The sequence below is a fragment of the Peromyscus leucopus genome, unplaced genomic scaffold (genome assembly GCF_004664715.2).
Source record: "Peromyscus leucopus breed LL Stock unplaced genomic scaffold, UCI_PerLeu_2.1 scaffold_1180, whole genome shotgun sequence".
Classification (NCBI taxonomy): domain Eukaryota; kingdom Metazoa; phylum Chordata; class Mammalia; order Rodentia; family Cricetidae; genus Peromyscus; species Peromyscus leucopus.
Genome location: NW_023504315.1, coordinates 1 through 17545, shown reverse-complemented (window position 1 = coordinate 17545; position 17545 = coordinate 1). Strand labels below are relative to the sequence as shown.

Here is a 17545-nt window from a genome sequence, read left to right as displayed (position 1 = left end):
CCTTTCTGGGAGGAGTTGGCTTCCCTGGGTCTGGACTGGTTGAGATCCACACTGTTAGCTTTAGGCCTGAATTGTAGTGGGACCTTAGAAGAGCCAGTTCAGGTTATTCAACACCAACAGAAAGCCACCGGAATCACTCTATACCACTCTTATTGCCCAAAGTCCCAAACCAAAGGGCACAAGAGACACTGAAAGTAACAAAGACATAGCTTTCCTAGAAGCCCAGGTCTATGCATATGTGGAGATTCTTGGGGAACAGTGACAGCTCACTCATGAAAATATACAGCCAAAGCAAGCCAAGACAGGAAAAGAGCAGGAGGAGGAAGAGCAGATCATTGAGAACTGAAGTGAAGATGAAGAGAATGTAGCTGGAGTTTTTTCTCTGTGTCCCACCAAGCCCCGGCAGTCCGACAGCCCACTTATAAAATAAACACACAGACGCTTATATTATTTAAAAACTGTATGGCCGTGGCAGGCTTCTTGCTAACTGTTCTTTTATCTGAAATTAATCCATTTCTATAAATCTATACCCTGTCATGTGGCTCATGGCTTACCGGCATCTTCACATGCTGCTTGTCATGGCAACAATGGCTGGCAGTGTCTCCCCTACTCAGCCTTCCACTTCCCAGAATTCTTCTCTCCTTGTCCCGCCTATACTTCCTGCCTGGGCACTGGCCAATCAGTGTTTTATTTATACAGAACGATATTCACAGCAAGAGAATGAAATCATTTACAACCCCCCAAATCTGCCCTTAGACTAGGGTGGCAAACCCATCCCCTACTGACTATATAATCTTCATGGACTGAATATCATCTACAGCTGTGAGATGTGTGGAAGCTACACCTACCGAGGTCCAAAGACCTTCCAGGGGCACTTTGCTGAATGATGTCATGCTCATGGCATAAGGTGTTTGGGCATCCCACATGTGACACAGATTGAAGATCCTGTCTCCTTGTTGACAAAGCTGAACCTGCAGCAGGCTTCAGAACAATGGAAGACTGACAGCTGGGATAAACATGAAGACTCCAGAGGAAACCTTGTGGATAGGAAGGCATACTAGACTCTGAAATGACAAGGACTGCTCTCGTGGTGGGTGGTGCACATGTTTCCCTGAGATCTCCCTCTTCTATTTTTCCCAACTAAAGGCTTGTAAAGAGTGAGTGTGTGTGAGGGCAAAATTATTTCTTTAACCAAGGGTCTTACTCAATTCCAGAAAGAAGCACCGAGTGCTTGGTAAATTTGCATCACTGTAGTGATGTATTAATGGCATATGTGCATTTCATCTTCTATTTTCTGGGGTTCTGAGGGAAGCGACTTGCCTTGATTTCTAAAGGGAACTCAATGGCTCACTATTGATAGGAAAAGGTACTCTGGCATGGAGAGCTGTGACTTAGGAGAACCAACACTGACAAATGAGAGGACACTCAGGGGTCCCATAGCCAGCCCTCCGCTCAGGAGAGAAAGCATCTTTTTTTTTTTTTTTCCTTCAGGAATCCCAAAACGCCAAAGTAGTTAGTCAGATCAAACATGGCCATCAGGCCAGTACCCAAGAGAGTTTGTGGAGAGCTCTACAAGCCCTAGGTGACTCACTGGGAGTAGCTGACCTTCCTTCTATCCTAGGTTTGTAGTTGACAAGTTGGTAATTGGCTGTTTCCTCCGAATTTTTCTTTTCCGTAAAGGGAAGCCTCTCTCCCTCCCACCTCTGCAGCTAAACGTCTTCATAAATTCTGTTTCCTTGGCTTCCATTCTTTCTCGGCCATAGACCCTCATCTCACACTTCTGGCTCTGTCTTAATGCATCAGACACTAATGCTCAGAGGAGAAAATTTACCTGATTCCATATAAGGTACCAGAGTAGTATTCATGAATGCTCTTCCCAAGCAGGTAGTAATGCCCCTCCTCCCTTCCTCTGGACAATATGATGGTAACTACCTTCCTTTCAGGCTAGTGTGAAGGTCAGCCAGTTCAATGGCATGGAAGGAGTGTGTTCTGGTTTATAACTCTGGGGATTAAGAAAGTGTGCTGCTTAGGCATCTTCTTTTTCTCCATTCTTCCCTCCACATTCTGACATTAACTCCAAATAGTCTTCACCTGAGCTGTTTCTGTTACTGTTCCTGAGGATTGACACAGTTTCGGCTCAGTGAAGACTCGAGACATTGTCTATACTCTCAAACCATCCACGTAGCACATTGTCCCATGCTCCCAAACACGTCATCCTATTCCTCTCGACACTACAGATCTCATGTCCTCAAACTCCACCATGCTAAATCCTTAGACTGTTCTTCCTGCAATATCATACATAATTCCTTCCTGGTATTTACAGCCAGCAGGACTAAACTCTCTTCCCACAAGCACGTATCTCCCTATAAGACAAACATTCCAGGACACAAGCTGTGTCTAACACACACACACACACACACACACACACACACACACACACACACACACACCAGCTTTGTTCACTAAAATACCAGTGCCTCTCCCAGTTGCCTCTACCATCTCATAATCTCCATATAAAATTCTCAAGGAACACATTTCTAAAAGTGAGGGAAAAAAGAGAGACTTAGTATTGTAGTAAAAGATTGATATTAGATATAAACTTGAAATGTAGTGATAATTTTGGATAATATACATCAAGAATAAAATTGCTTCTTAAGAACAAAAATATTAACTCATCAGTGAATATAACATAATGAAGATTTATTAAGCACTGGAGAGGTGGCTTAGTTGAAAAGGGCACTTATTGCTTTTGCACAGGACCAGAGATGGGTCCCACCACATATATCATGGCTCAGAACCACCAGTAACTCCAGTCCTAGGAGATCCAATGTCCTCTTCTGAACACCACAGGAACCAGGAACATATATGATGAATGTACACAGCATATGAATGCATGCAGGGAAAATACTCAAGACATGTAAAGATTGTAAAATTAATATATGAAGACATATTGACCCACATAAAAGCAAACATGTACTGGCACACATTCAGGTACACACACAGAACCACATGGCAGTGTAGACCCTTCTGACAACTTTAACGTTGCACAAAGCATCCAGATAGCACATCAGTAAGGAAGCAGCAGACATAAGCAACACTGCAGATCAAATGCACCAAATTATGCAAGAACCTTCCAACCCACAATGAACACACAGCACTCTCCAGGACAGATCACTGCAAGTCACAGAGCAGGTCTCAGCATTAGGAAGATGAGCTCAGAGCTAGAATCAGCTCAGACCACAGTGGGAGGAAACTCACATTAAATGAAGGGAGAAATGGGGCCTCTCATAGCTTCATAGGAATTAAACAGCACATTTTCAACAACCGGTGGGTGAGGGAAAGAATGAAATAAAATCAGGTCAGTGAGGAGGTGATCCAACAAGAGAGGGTGAGGGATAATTGGAAGGTTGGGAATATGGGCGCAGAGAAAACATAACATACACAGGTATTAAATTTTCAAACACTTAAAAATGTAACCCCCTGACTTGTTGTGGTGTCTCACAGCTTTACTCCTAGCACTTTGGAAGCAGAGGCAGAAGGATCTCTGAGAATTCCAGAGCTGCCTGGTTTACATAACCAGCTCTAGCACAGACAGGGATACACAGAGAAAGCCTGTCTGAAAACAATAACAAAAATAATTAAACCCGTAAATGTAAGAAATAGATAACAATGGAAAAACTAAAAGTAATACCAGAAATGGAAAAACCACAAAATAGAGCTGGGGTGTGACACAGGGATAGAATAAGTTTTTAGGATACTAGAAGCCCTCCATCATTCCCTAGCACCGAAAGTAAAGGGGAATAAAATACTTCAACTGAGCTCTTTTTCTCTTTAACTAGGTATCTAAGCAGACACTAACATGCAGATCTTCGCCAAGGCCATGAATGACAAGACCATCACACTCTAGGTATATCCCAGTCAAACCATTTCAAATGTCATGTTAAATTCCAAGCCTGGGAAGGCATCCCACCTAACCAGCACAACTGATATTTGCAGCCCAGCACACAGAAGGTGGCTGTATCAAGGACAACTACCTCATCCAGAAAGATTCTGCCCTGCTCCTGGAACTGCACCTTCATGGTGGCATCATACAGCCATCCCTTCGTCAGCTTGTCTATGAGTACAATGACAACAAGATCATACAGTGCTGCCCACGATTCCTGCTCACACCTGCACCCTTGTGTGCTCAACTGCCACAAGAGGAAGGGTGGCCACATGAACAAACTGAGCCTCAAAAATGTCAAATAAAACTATGGCTTTGCTTGCTCTGGGATCCCCTGGAAACCAGTGAATTTTTGCTTTTCCGAAGCAGAAAGAAAAAGGAAAGTGGAGATGGTAAGGGTTGGACTAGTGAGGTGCCTCAGTGTACACATGCCTACAGACAAGTCTTAAGTCCTGACTCTAATCCACAGAATCCATACTATGCAAAGAGAAAACTGACTTGCGAAGTTTCCTCTGAACTCCATACCTGTGTTGTGGCATATGCACACACACATAATCACACACATATACTGAAAGAAAATGAATAAATACATTAATGTAATTTAAAAGTTATAATGGAAAGAACAAACATTTAAAAAAGAGAAATAGTGATGCACATTTGCAAACCATCACAAGTATGTGAGGAAGAGGATTATAAATTTCATTCCATGAACATGTACACAGCAATACTTTTTTAAAGAAACCTTCTAAACTTTTGAACAGGAGGATATATCCCACATAAATATGTGAAAAGAAACAAATCAAATTCACATTTAAATTTGTATTTGTTGGCAATCTTACCAAAAGCAATCTACAGACCAAATGCAATCCCCATCAAAATTCCAATACATTTCTTCACAGACTTGGAAAGAATAATACTCAACTTCATATGGAAAAGCAAAAAAAAAAAAAAACCAAGATAACTAAAAGAATCCTGCACAACAAAGCCACCTCTGGAGGCATCACGATCCCTGACCTCAAGCTCTACTATGGAGCTATAGCAGTAAAAAACAGCTTGGTTTTGGCATAAATACTGACACGTGGATCAATGGAATCAAATTGAAGACCCTGACATTAACCCACACACCTATGAACACCTAATTTTTGACAAAGAAGCCAAAACTGTATCATGGAAAAAAGGAAGCATCTTTAACAAATGGTGCTGGCATAACTGGACATCAACATGTAGAAGATTGCAAATAGATACATATCTATCGCCATGCACAAAACTCAAGTCTAAGTGAATCAAAGACCTCAATATAAAACCAGTTACACTGAACCTGATAGAAAAGAAAGTAGGAAATAGTCTTGAATGCATTGGCACAGGATACCATTTCCTAAATCTAACACCAGTAGCATAGACACTGAAAGCAACAATTAATAAATGGGACCTCCTGAAACTGAGAGGTTTCTGTAAGGAAAAGAACACAGTAAATAAGACAAAATGACAGCCTACAGAATGGGAAAAGATTTTCACCAACCCCACATCTGTGAGAGGGCTGATCTCCAAAATGTATAAAGAACTCAAGAAACTAGACATCAAAATAATAAAGAATACAATTTAAAAATGGGCTATAGAGCTAAACAGAGAATTCTCAAAGGAAGAATTTCAAATGGTTGGAAGACATTTAAGGAATTGGTCAGCATCGTTAGTCATCAGGGAGCTGCATATCAAAATGACTCTGAAATACCATCTTTCACCTGTCAGAATGGCTAAGATCAAAAGCACCACAGACAGCTTATGTTGGAGAGAATATGGAGCAAGGAAAACACTCTTCCACCATTGGTGGGAATGCAAATTTTGGAAATCAGTGTGGCAGTTCCTCAGAAAACTGGGAATCAGTCTTCCTCAAGACCCAGATATATCACTCTTGGGAATGTTCAATCATACCACAGGGATATATGCTCAACTATGTTCATAGCAGCATTATTCATAATAGCCAGAACCTGGAAACAACCTAGATGCCCCTCAACTGAAGACTGATTAAGAAAATGTGGTACATATACACAATGGAGTACTACTCAGCAGAGAAAAACAATGACATCATGAGGTTTGTAGGCAAATGGATGGAACTAGAAAATAGTATCCTGAGTGAGGTAACTCAGACTCAGAAGGACAAACATGGTATGTACCCACTCATAAGTGGATACTAGCTGTAGAACAAAATATATCCAGACAACAACCCACAACTCTAGAGAAGCTAGCTAACAAGGAAGACCCAAAGAGGGACACATGGATAACCCTGGGAAGGAGAAACAGATGAGATCTCCATGAGTAAACTGGGGATGAGGGGTGGGCAATGGAGGGTAGGGAATAGGGGATGAGAACATAAATGAATGGGATGGTTGAGCTGGAACAGGGATGGAGTGGGAAAGCAATGAAAGAGATACCAAGATAGATACCATGATAAAATACCATATTATGGGGATAGAGAAACCTGATGCTATGGAAGTTGCCAGAAATCCCCAAGCATGACCCCAGCTTGGACTACTAGAAATAGTGGAGAGGGTGCCTGAACTGAAACTGCTTACCCCAGTGATCAGACCAGTGAATACCTTAACTGTCATCACAGAGCTTTATTCCAATGACTGATGGAAGCAGATGCAGAGATCCACAGCCAAACACCAGGCAGAGCTCCAGGAGTCCAGTCAAAGAGAGATAAGAGAGATTCTATGAGCAATTGTATCAAGATCATGATGGGGAAACCTGCAGAGACTACCAAACCAAACTAGTGGGAACTCATGAAAGTTGGATCAATGGCTGTGGAGCCTGTGTGGGACTGGACTAGGCCCTCTACTTGGAGAGACTTGATATGCTTGGGGTGCCCTCTGGCTGTAGGATCAGAATCCATCCCTGGTGCATGAGGAGGTTTTTTGGAGCCCACTGCCTATGATGGGCAACCTCACCTTGGTGGTGTAGCCTTGAGGCAGGGGGAAGGGCTTAGACTTGCCTCTACTGGATGTGTCTCTCCATCTTGCCTTCTTGGGGGTGGGAATTAGGGGGTAGGTTGGTAGGGTGAGGCTGGAGGGGTAGGAGGAGAGAAGAGGGGGATCTTCGATTGATATATAAAATGAATGAAAATAATTCTTAATAGAAAAAAGACTAAAAATAATTTTTAAAAAGAAAAATAAAAAGAGTTATGCAAGCCCTAGATGACTCTGGGGAAGCCGACTTCCCTCTTTGCCTGGGCTTGTGATTTCTAACTGGCAATTTCCTTACCTTCTGACTTCCTCATTTCTGGCACAGGAAGTCCCTCCTACTCCCTCCTCTTCTTCCATGCTTCCTGACTCTGTTTCTTTTCCCTCTGTTACTTTACTATCTGGGCCAAAGTTTCTGGTTTTTACAATGCAGATCCTGTCTCAATGCCCTCAGCACTAATGCTCAGGGGATCAAATAATCTGGCTGCTCTCTAAGGTACAAGAATATCATTTGCTGACTTTCAACTGAAGATGGTATTAATCTATATCCACCCCTCTTTGGGTACAGTGAGGCAGTGCTCTGTCTTTCAGGGTTAGTGTGAGAATCAACTAGTTCAGTGGCATGGGAGGATTCATATATAGATTCTAATTTCTGAGCATATGAATCAGGGTGGGAGAGTGCAATGGTTAGTTTTTTTCATCTTGAGGTAGACTAAAGTCACCTGTGAAATAGGGAACCTCACCTGAGGATGTGCTTTGATCAGATTATACTTTAGTCATGTCTGTTGGCCCTTCCTGATTAATGAGTCTAAGAGACATCAGAACCTGATGCTACCCTCTCAGAGGACAACACATGGAAGCAAAGTTTGAGACTCCTGACATGATCACTTGCATCTGATGCCAGAATGTATTTTGCTGACTTAGGAATAGGAGGACGGTCTATAATTTCACAGATACTGGGCATCTTTGCTGTATCCAACCAGCCCTTTCTCTTCTGGTTCACTTTGAGGTTGCTCATTCCTTCCCCGACAGCTTCATGTAGAAGTGTCTGAAGTATTAGGGAATATTGGTAATGGTTGAAGATAGGACAACCATTTCTTCCCTGAGGCAGAGACAATAGATTCTGCTCATGCTTCTATTAGCAACCTGTTCCCCTTACCACCTTGTATAATTTCCTGTAAACTAGTGTTGTGCACAGAGTAGAAAGGACCTTAGAGCATCTAGGCTAGTTGGTGTCATGTAGTATGCCAGTTCCTTGTACGTCTCCCATTGACCTCCAATGTAGTAACTATCAGAGTATCAATTTCTAGATTTATTTTAGGCATCATGTTTCTGGACCAGGACATATCTCCTCCCTCCATGGGCCTCCAAGATTCAGATGAAAGTCTGACAGGTCCAGGTAACATTTTCCATGAGGACAGAGTGAGGTGGTGTATTGATGGGGTGGACAAGTGTAGTCTCCTAGGGCCTGCTTAGCTCATAGTTCTGGTGGCTCATTCTTTTAAACTCAGACTTCTGAGGCAGAGGAAGGTGGATATCTGTAAGATTAAGAACAACCAGGTCTTCATAGTGAGTTCCAGGACAGCTAGGGCTCTGCAGAGTGACCTTGTCTTGAAAAAAAAAACCCAATAACACAACAAAAACTAAACAAAAGGATCTGCTTATGTAGAGAGAGAAATTGAGTACAGGCTACCTAATTAACTGGACACTCAGGTCTAGAGAATGGAACTTGTAACCTAATCCATGCTGTAAAGACAGCATCACCTAATTGTAAATCAAGAAAAAGAAATTAGAAGAAACAAATTATAGGCTAAAACCTCCCATGAACACAGCTGCAAAATCTACAAAAATATCATTCCTGCAACCTGTAGAGACAGTCCTGAAGAGCAAGTAATCTGTGACATCGTATTCATGAGACTTTGCTAAGTATTCTATAATGTTAACAATGTGAAAAACATTTACTAAATGTGAGTTCTTTAGATGATATCCTGCTGTTAGCCATGAGTATGTATTATAAAATGAAAAGAACACCTCCTGAAAAAGTAGAATTTATCCATTCATGTAAATCCCATCCAACATTGTAAAGCATATGGTATTAATGATAGTAACAGGGTTAAAATTAAAAGCATATATAATGGAGGCAGTTTTTGATGAAGAGTTAGTATTTGTCAGTGTCCCACAGCCATTTATCATGAACAGTCACAGGAAATTAGTCACAGAGACCTCCAGAGTCAGACTAATTAATGTGTCAAAATACCAATGTCAGTATCATACTGAATTGTGAAAAATGCACTGCAAGCTTCACGGTTTCGACACTAAGAATGTAGGAAGAGAACAAAGAAAGACACCAAGTCTGGATTCTGATCAAGGTGCAACTTTATTTCTCTCCACGAAGGTTTATATAGCTACAGGTGAGCAAGAGCTTCATCTGCATAAGTGCCAGCAACAGATTTGTATAGATGTTTACATGAAGTCATCTGACTCAATGTTTGCTAGCACTGACTGTAAGATGATCTAGTTCTGTCTTATTGGTCTGTATTTTTCTACTAACTAGAGATTCTGTCCTTGTCCCTGACAAAAAAAGTAGAAAATTTTCATTAAGTCTTGAAGTTAAGAGTCATCTCTCTTCACACATTTTCAGATTTGTACTTGAAGACTTACCTAATACAGAAACAGAAGTATAGGATAAAAGAGAGGGAAATAAATACCACTGTCATTGTGTGAATATAACATGAGTTTCTATGTAGAAATTATGAATCATTGTATGATAAGTCTTTCTAGCAAGGTGAATCTGGGATGACTGATCTGCAAGCCAATTGCTTTTTCATATATGAGAAATAGGCATTGGAAAATGAAATGAAAAACACACCAATTTCATTCTGGACTCAACACCCTCACACCTGTCATGTGACTTTGCTGTTGTGAAGGTTTCTTTGATGGGGTTATTTATAGTGGTTAGCAATTGCTACAAATCAGAAATTTGTGTTAAGAAAACACTGTCAAAGTCCTGCCCAAACTGTCTTGTGGACAGTCCATATTCCATCAGTGTGGTAACATTGGCTTTATATTTCAAGAGAAACTCCATGAAGAACATGTGTTGAAGTCTGAAAGGATGGAGGGTCACAAGGAGAGTTTTGAGACATCATAGGCAGAGTGACTTTGAATTCTGGGCTCTGACTTTACTTGTCTTTTTTGTTATTGAGGTACATTCTCTATTTCTAGTTCAATAGAGAGATGCTTCTGCCACAGAGAATGTGACAATTTATTAAAAATGGAAAATGACACATGGGAGGGGAGAAATGTACAGAAATGAGGAGCAAGCCAGGCAGATGGGACAGGATATTCCCTCACTATATAGATCAATAAAGGAGTTGGTTCAGTCAGCAAACACCCACAGTAGGTGGAGGGATGTAAACTCATTTGCTGAGGAAGGATCTCATCACACCCAAGGTTATCTCTGCACCTAAATCACATTCGCTCCCTGGACATTCTCTCACCAGTTCCTCAGTGTAAGAACTGGATTTTCTTACAGAATTCTTGGGATCATCACATTTATTTCCCAGACTCTGGAACCTTGAGAGGTATACTTCTTTCTTCTCTGATTACTTCTCAGCTGCACGTTGGGCCTGCTTCTGGCTGCCCCAAGCCTCAAAGACCAGAATCCCAAGGACTATGAGGATCATGACAGCAAATCCCATCCTGATGAGATTCTCCACTGTGTGATCCTGGTTCTCTGAGGCTGTGGTTGTGGACAAAGAAGTTACAGAGGTTACTGATGATCAAAATTTCCTCAAGATAACTATATGTTCCCAAGATAACTAAATGTCCACCCAGGTCCCCTGCCTTACTGTGACAAAACCTGGAGCCTCTGTTTCCAGTGTTATGACTTTAAATTCTCTTTGTTCAACTGTGTTGGGTTTAGGCATGTTCTGGGATGGACTGAAAATCTCAACTGATTCTGAGAACAGAAGAAGAGAAATAGGATGTGTGCATGCTTAAGAGATGTGGGTGAACTGAGACATGTTCAGAGTTAAGACATTACTGCTTCTAGAGTTGAGTTCAATTCCAGTAACTCATGTGCTCACAAATCTAATGAGAACTGGTGCCCTCTTCTGGCCTGCAGTCATATATATGGCATACATAATAAATAATAAATCTAAAAAATAAATAAAGATATCTGGGTGTTTCTTCTGAATTCTACTTTCTCATTATTGTAAATACCAATAATTCTTATCCTAAAAGCTCACTAAGTCTTGATGAATCTTTTCACTGTTATGGCTGTGTTCCTCTCTTATTCTTTTTAAAAATACATTAATTAATTAATTTGTTTGTTTATGTTACATCCCAGCTGCAGTTCCCACCACTCTTCCCAGTCTTCTCCCCAATCCCTCTGTTCTCACCCTTGAATCCACTCCTCCATTTCTGTTTAGGAAAGGGCAGGTCTCCCATGAGTATCAACAACACATGATGTATAGTCAAGGTAAGACTGAGCACTTCCCCTTGTATTAAGGTGGGGTAAAGTGACCAAGTATGAGGAGTAGGGTCCCCAAAGCCAGTAAAAGATTCAGAGACAGTCTCTGTTCCCACTAGGAGTTCTTATTAGATTCTTCAGGACCACTGTGAAAACCCCTGAAGAAAAGAGTAAATTCAGAGTAGAAAAAATTGACAAGACATTCCAGGCACTGACCCCTGAGTCATGACACTGAGCAGCCACAGGGCCATTCTGAATGTGGTATCTCTGTTTAGCTCAGAAGAGGTTGTGTGGACAACATTCTCAGTTTGGCATGATTTCCTAAATGATTTTTTTTCTGAGTGTTTGTTCTCTTGTCCCACGTAGACCTCCCATCTCTCCTGTGATCTGAGACTTTCCCTGATCTGTTCTGAGTACCCAGGGACCACCCAGGGCTGGTCAAGGAGAAAAGAACTTACAGTCTCTCAGAAATGAGATATGGTTTACGCTAAGACTGAGAACCTGTCTTGTTCATAAATTTCCCTGTTGTTACTCCCTACATCAGACCAAGAAATTTCTCTATGTCCAGTTCAGGTAGGAGCTCATCCTTCTGAGGTAGATTGTCCTACATCTCTTTCCTTTCATATATCATGTGGGAAATGCAGGATAAGGTGTGGGCAATGTCATGCAGAGTGTTTGCAGTCCTGGCTCTCAAAATAAGATGTGAAGTGTGTGTGTGTGTGTGTGTGTGTGTGTGTGTGTGTGTGTGTGTGTGTGTGTGTGTGTGAAGAAGGAAAGAGTATATTATTGCACATCTCTGGGCTTTCACCTAATGTTTTCCCCAAAGGCATGGCTAACCCACACTAAGTATAGATTCCCAAGACTGACATATCTAACCCTTACTTTTGTCCTCTTTACAAATAATAGTTATTGAGACAAACAGAACAGTTATATTGTGAGTAGAGAGAGGTTCAGCTCTTCCATCACTTTTGGAGACTCAAGAATCAATGGTGGATTGATGAGCACACCAAGGGCAGGAGAAGACATTCTTAGCTGTCTCTCTTCAAAAGTACAGTCTCAGTATGAACCCATACAGTCTCAGTTCCTCAATTTCACCCTGAAGAGAAATGTTGCAGACTCCACAAAGCAATAGATTTTGACTGAGAATGCTGGATTTTATTTTGCTTAATGTGATCACTGTTATGTTCAGGTTCTTATGACAACTTCTATTTGGTAGTGTTGAGCTATGGATGTGGATCTGTTTTGAACAGAAGGAAAATATAGCAGGATTTGTACTTATTCCGCCAAGGTACCTCCTCCCATAGATACACTGTGGGTCCTAGATACACTGAGAGCAAGGGTCTGAGAATACTGGTAAGTGGGGGTGATAAGCAAAGGTTGTCACTGGATTGGTTTCTGCCTAGTATCTTATATCTGTCTGTGGCCTCCCCAAGATGCTCTTTTAGACTATCTCAAACATTTCTGAGTTCCATAAGCAGGGACTGTTATGAGCATTCCTAGAAATATCCATGTTGGCCTCCACCATCATGAGGGTGAATATCCTTCTGGATGACCCTCTGCAGCATTTGGAACTCACTCCTAGCCAATAATTGTAAATGTATAATGCTGATATGCCCTTTATCTCAGAAAGGTCTGTATCCCCTCACCTTAGACAATGAGCTCCATATGGTCACTGGCACCTGACAACAGGTACAGAGATGAGTTGATTTATTCATAGCACCTGCAGGTGCCCCTGATAGTGTAGGTCACAGAACTCATGAAGAATACTAGAACCAACCCCATGATCCAGAGGAGGGGTCCTGAATCCCTGGTGTGGCCCTGTGCCTCACCCTTGCACATGTCACCACAGCTGTGGGACAGCCCCACTGCAGAATCAGGTGCTAGAGGATTCTTTGTTCAAGAGAAGCCAAGGCCAGAACTGAAAGAAACTTAATGGTGTGGGCCTCAAACTTCCATTTATAAACAGAGGAGCAGCTTTCTGGAAACAGAAGGATTTGTCCAGTTCTGCATCTCTAGAAGCAACTGTATTAAGCTGATAACTAGCTACTGTCCATCAGGGCCCCACATTACAATAGGGTATTTACATAGCCTCCTTGGGTCTGACTCCATGCAGCTGAGATGTTTGCTCTCAGTTCCTTTAGCGGCAGGATGGGGAGGTGAGTGTCTGGGTTTCGTGTTCTTCATGTCATCCATCTGGCCCATCCTCCAGGCTGAGCCTAAATATCTCTGGATGCCACCTTATGTAGCACAAACTAATCCCTGGGTTTCTGAACTCTCCATTGGGATCTCTGTTCACTCCCACATGCATAAGCTGAAGTGACAGAGAAATGAGAACTTTTCTGGGCTAACAGCCAGAGGCTCCATGAGTATGCAGCATACTCCCTTCACTGAAGTGCCCGATACTCACCATCTGTTCGCATGGGCCTTGAGGGTGACAGGCTGGATACTCCAATGGATCCTAGGGAAAAAAAACAAGAGAAGGGTAGGAGGTAAAAATCCAGGGAACTGCCTCTGCTAACTTTTCAATACCTACCATGAAACTTCCCCATGATCCTCATGGTGTCTACCCCAAACATAGATTTCAATAAAAGGTGGAGTGGACATTACTGGAAGACCTCTGCTGGCATCCACTTCTCTGTGCAGGGAAAGTGCCTTCTGACTAACCTTCCTATTGTCCCCTTAATCCCACCCAAGTCAAGGGCTCTCCTAGGGTTTGGATTGTAAGTCACCTGAGAGTTCAGGGTCACCTTACCTGAGACAGTGAGCTCCACAGGGGCACTGGCTTGTGTCAGCAGGTAGGGAGATGAGTCTTGAGATCCATAGCACCTGTAGCTGCCTGAGAGGGCAGAGGTCACAGCACTCATGGAGAATTCTGCCTGGAACTCCCAGATTTGAAACGTTGATTTTAGTCGCTGGGGTTGTTGGGCTGCACCCTCCTTGGACAGAATGAAAGTGTCCACTTTGTATGGTGACTGACACAGCAGGGTCACATTGTCTCCAGAGTGTACTGTGGAGTTAGGCTTCACTGAGAGGGAAGGACTGAAGGGAAGCTGTCCTAAAGAGAAGAGGGATGGTGAGAGGCTCCTTCATTGTTCTGAGCTGATAACTCATCCAGGTCTGCCCTGAGCACCTGGGACTCTATCTTCTCTGCCTGAGCCCCTCTCCTGCTTGTCTATGTATCTGATCCTGCCTAAGATCTCTGTCCCTCATCCCAGCTCCTTAACTCCCCCCATGACAGCCCAAGCACAGGTTAGGTACCTGAGGGAATCTATTTACCCCCTCACCTGTGATCAGGATGTCCAGGGGGTCACTGGAGTCTGATCACTCTCAGGAGAGGTTGTGTGCACCATAGCATCTGTATTGGCCTCCAGTAGAGATGTTCACAGGACCCAGTGTGAAACTGGCCATGGAGAGGCCAGCCTGGGTCCACTGGCCATCATGCTGTGTGAGGTCAGCTCCCCCCAATTTGTACAGTGCAAATCTGTCATAGTTGATGTCAGAAAAACACTGCAGGGTGAGGCTCTTCCCAGAGTCCAGGATCTGGCCTTGGTGAGTCAGCAAGGACGGCTTCTTGGACAGGCCTAGAGGGAAGGTGTCAGGCTAGTGATTGAGGAGCTGATTTTTATCAAACACTTATCCCCTCCCATCCTGCCCTGCACACGTCACTGCTTCTCCCCAGGAGTGGGGCTCTGGCTCAGCCACCAGGCTCTTCCTCAACCTCTCTCTACCTACAACTACCCAGTGGGACAGATTGGTCAATGGTGTGGCTGACTCACTTGAGATGTGTATTTCCAGGGGTCCACTGGGTACTGACCACCTGTGTGGGGCATGCTTGTAGTAACCGTAGCATCTGAATGTCCCTCTGTGGTCTGGTGTTACATGATCGATAGAGAATAAAGCTTGGTACTGCATAATACTGTATATAAACTGTGAGTTCATGGAGCTGAGGAACTTCTGGTCATCCTTGGTGAGAACGAGTTTATCATATCCCTCCTTGGAGACACACTTGAGAATAACGTTCCCTTCTGAGGTCACCCCAGGGCTGGGCAAGGCTGTCAGGCTGGGTTTATTATAGTAGTAGATTCCTAGGAGAGAAGGAGGCAGACTGTTTCATGGACTCACACAGCCATAATGTTCTCCCGGGCTAGGCTGTGGGAGGGGAATACTCCTGAGAGCAGAGCCTGGGGCTGAGACCCTGACTGTCCCCTCACCTGTCAACACAATCTCCAGGGTGTCACTGTGCTCTGACCAGCCAGCTGAGCTGTAACAGTAACAGCGATATTGTCCCCCATGTTGCTGTGTCACAGAAGGGATGGAGAACTTGGCCTTGTTCTCAGGCTTCTCTAGGGTCTGTGTGTCCAAGGGTTTCTGTCTTCCCTCTTTATGCAGAAAACATATTTCTGTATCCAGGCTCCCCTGACACCAGATGGTCATGGGGCTTCTGTAAGTGACCACAGAGCCTGGCTCAGCCTTGATGGTGGGTTTGTGGAGGGTCCCTGCAAGGAAGTGGGAGAGAAGTTGTGTCTGCCTGAAAGTGGTAGAGAGGAAGTCACAGTTGTGGGTGGCACTTTTTTTCTTTTTAATTTATTCTTCTCTCATACAATACATCCTGACAGCAGCCTTCCTATATCCCCTCTCCCTGAAATCCACTGCTCATTTGTTTCCCTTTAGAAAAGAGCAGACCCATAGCAGTTTGTAACCAATCTCTAACAAAGAAAACTTCTATAATCCATTTTTTTTGGAATGTGGGTGTAGTGTTCCAGGTTACTTCCTGCTGATGGAGGGCACCAAATTCTTATGGGGATCCTGAGAAAATTAAGAATTATAATCAAGTCCTGACTGGAATAGTCTGTGATGCTGTATTCTATGAGCCAGTTACCTTGAAGCCACTCTGGATGTTGGATCATCTGGGCCATGGTGCCATCAGAGACCTTTCAGAGGGTCTTGGATGATCAACCATATCAGCCTGGAAGCAATCCACATGTGGCGATATTTTATTTGTGCTGAAATGTGATTTTATTTTTATGGTAATAAATAAAGTTGCCTGGGGGTCAGAACTAAGGGCAAGCCATAGCAGAAGTCTGGCAGTGTTAGCACATGCCCTTATTCCGATCACATGGCATGCAGTCTCTGTGTTCAAGGACATAGCCAGCTTGGAGACACATGCCTTTAATCTCAATACCAACAACAGAGACCTGGAGGTCTGTATAAACAGACAGTGACTAGGAGGTCATGTGGTTGGGTTTAGAAACAATGAGAACTCAGAACAGAATAAAAATACAGACACACAGGCAGTAGGTCTCTTTTCTCAGGGGAAGGACAGCAGTGGCTGGTAAGCTCAGGGCTACTCTCTAGTGCTCTGACCTCTTGGGCTTTTAATTCGGTATTTGGCTCTGTGTTTCTTTTTAAAAAAGACCATTCGGAATACATCTACATCTTCTGCATAAACAAAAGCAGAACCTCTTTTCCAAAGTAGCATATTCTTAGTTATGAACTTTGAAGTCCAGATACCTTTAAAATATATATAGTGGCTTAACTCAACAGCCTTTACAATCAAATGTCTTTTTGCAGTTAAAAATCCCAAAGACAATACAATCCAGATTCTCTGTGTGATTTCCATCTCTATGTGGCTTATTTTATATTACTTTTAATTTCTTTTTAAAGAAATTATTTTTTAAAACTATTTCTTTATATAACTGTCTATCCTTTTCCTCTATCTTCCAAGCCTACGTACATTTTTACATACATTGTAAACTATTTAGGCTTTTATTTAATCTGAATGTGTTTTATTGTGAATCTATAATTCTTCTCTGACCAGGAGAGATTTTACACTGCTGAAATTCTTGGCTAGGACCAACTTGACAGCCTTGGGTGCTGACTCGGCCCACCTCAGCTTCCAATCATGGCAGATGTATGCCTACTGCCAACTCCGGGAAGCAATGTGTCTGTTTCTATGAAGCAATGTGTTGCCCAGAAACCTCTCTTTCTTTTTTTGTCTGTACTAGCAAAAGGTAAATCCATCATGTAGCATGTTGCATGGCTTGCAGAAGCCACTGTGTACAGTAGCAGGAATCTGCCTGCTGCACTCAAGGTCATATACTATGAATCAACCATTCTGTAGCTCAAGTCTGTATGCCACAGCCTCTCTGTACCTTGGTGTCTCTATATCTCGAC

At 42.8% G+C, this 17545-nt stretch overlaps 2 pseudogenes; one reads left to right on the top strand and one right to left on the bottom strand.

Moving 5' to 3' along the window:
• The first annotated feature begins 6 nt into the window (after nt 1–6).
• LOC114686719 lies at nt 7–1115 on the top strand (annotated as a pseudogene).
• Nucleotides 1116–9931: 8816 nt separating this feature from the next.
• On the bottom strand, nt 9932–16316 carry LOC114686718 (annotated as a pseudogene).
• Between the last annotated feature and the right edge of the window lie 1229 nt (nt 16317–17545).